We start from the raw sequence: 2,499 nt of genomic DNA, 5'->3' as shown, positions 1-2,499 counted from the left end.
GCAGAGGCTTTAACCCACTGAGCCACCCAGGCGCCCCTCCCCTGGGATTTTTTGACTGAATTTCCCCTGGGCCTACAGCAACGTTGGCATGTGGTATGGTGTGGGAGTGGGTTGTCCTTAAGGATAATTCCAGTCTCAAGGCTTGACATATTTTTAAGCGCCATGTCCAAAGCTGAAAGCAATGCAAAAACAAAACAAAATAAAATAAAACAGCCCAACAAACCCAACAGCTCCAAACCCAGGATTTCATTTCTCTCCTCCATGATGGTCTCCCCTGAAGAACCATCTTTGATGGCCTAGGATATACTAACCTTTCTTAAGCTGGGGAGGAATTTGATGTGGTTTGATCCTACTCCACAGCTTCCCTAGATCCAGAAACCCAGAGATATCTAGAAGTTGAGAGCTCAGGTTGGGCTTGAGGTGAGTGAAGGGAAGAGTGGGGGCTAGACAGGACACTGAGGCAGGGGCAGGGCAAGGGGTGTGCTTAGGGGAGGAGGGATGAAGCTACTGGTTGGGCGAGGCTTGCATCATACAGAGAAGCCTGACTTGGATTCACTTGCGGTGGAATTTCGGTAACTAAAACCCGTGTGGACTAAAGGTTAAGAACAGTTTGCTCTAGGGGCGCCTGGGTGGCTCAGTGGTTAAAGCCTCTGCCTTCGGCTCAGGTCACGATCCCAGGGTCCTGGGATCGAGCCTCGCATCGGGCTCTCTGCTCAGCAGGGAGCCTGCCTCTTCCTCCTCTCTCTCTCTGCCTGCCTCTCTGCCTACTTGTGATCTGTCAAATGAATAAAAATCTTAAAAAAAAAAAAAAAAGAACAGTTTGCTCTACTCCTTGTCACGGACTTCACTTGCACATTAAGTCAATAAATGCCGATTTAATGGAGCCGTTGCTGGGAATCAGGTATCTAACATCTCCTGGGAGGAGATTTTTTTCCCCCTAAAACCACACCTCGCTCGCTGTTGTTCTTTAGGTTATCCTTTGTCTGTAGGAAAACAGTGCCCCCTCCCCTCCCCTCTCCCACCCTTTGACAGGGCCTGAAGATGCACTCAACAGCCCTTCCCACAGTTAGCTGGAGGGCAGGAGAGCATGCAGGGCGGAAGGGTCTCCCAGCCGGCAGAGTGAGGAGCTGGCAAATGAGAAAGGGGATTATGGTCTTTGCAGAAGAAACTCTCTAGAGGAGAGAATAATTGGGTAACAATTACCAGCTCATCCTTTGAATCTCTCTTGTAGCTCGTTGAGACTCCATTGTCCACAGGACTGTGTAGTCTTAGCCTGGTTACGTCTGTGCTAGCACTGAGCTGAGTCGTCCCCATCTTCTGTGAGTTTGCTGCAGAGAACAGGGAGCCCACCTGGGGTCTTGTGTGTCTGTCCTTGGGACGGAGATGCCAGGCTCTGTGCTCCATGCGTACTTCACTTCTCATCCAGCCCACCATCTCCCTCCCTTTCCTGTGCTCCGGGTTGGCTGTCCAGAGGTAGTGTTGGGTTGTGGAGCTGGCTGTTGGGACAAAAGAAGGAGGGCCCCACGTTCTCCAGGGTGGTTAGCATACACACTGCCCGGACACAGGTGGGGAATAGGGCCTCGGGACCAGACATGGGGCGCCTGTCTTGCCCTAGGCTCTGCCGACGCATGTGCTTCTCGTGAATGGCTCTTCCTCAGATGTTTGGGTCCTTTGGAAACCGGCCTCTGAGCTCAATTCCATTATGGTTGACTATGGCCACCGTTATCAGAGTTTCCATCTAGGTCTCCAGTTACCCTAGAGCAGGAAAAAAGCAAACTGAAAGGGGAGTAGTGGAGTAGGAAGGTGGTCTAAGGAGAGTTTTTCTGACCTAAAGAGAACTACAATCCTCTTCTCAGGCAGCAAAGGCAGCACCTTCTGTACCAGCAGCCATCACCCGGACAGCACTTCCTGGTTTGGGGACTGTATTAGTGGCCTAGGGCTGCCATAACAAAATATTACACTCCAGGTGGCTTCAGATAACAGGAATTTCTTTACTCACAGTTCTGGAGGCTGAAGTCCAAAATAAAGGTTTTGGCAGATTTGGTCCCTTCTGAGGGAGAATCCCTTCCAGATGCCTCTCTCCTTGCTCTGGTGGTCCTTGGTTTTCCCCACTTGGAGGTGCTTCCTCCATCTTCACATGCTGTTGTCCCTGGGTCTCTGTCTTCCTATGGCTGTCTTTGCGGAGGGACATGAGTCATATTGGATGAGGGACCCACCCTCATCTTAACTGATCACATCTTTAGTAATCATATTTCCAAATAAGCTTACCTTCTGAGGTACTAGAGGAGGACTTTAATCTCTCTCTTTTTGGGGGGTGGAGGACACACAGTTCAACCCATAAGAGAGACCAAAGGCTGAAGGGCCTTCCGCCAAGTGGACCTGGAGGGGTTCTGAGGGCTACTTGGAAGCCCCTGCCAGAACAGTGGGCTTGTTAATTCTACAGGGACAGTTGTCCAAACTCTGAGACTGTAAGATCCCATATTTGTATAGATTGTTCCG

The sequence above is a fragment of the Lutra lutra genome, chromosome 13 (assembly GCF_902655055.1).
Source record: "Lutra lutra chromosome 13, mLutLut1.2, whole genome shotgun sequence".
In the NCBI taxonomy this organism is placed as follows: domain Eukaryota; kingdom Metazoa; phylum Chordata; class Mammalia; order Carnivora; family Mustelidae; genus Lutra; species Lutra lutra.
This window is presented reverse-complemented; position numbering follows the sequence as displayed.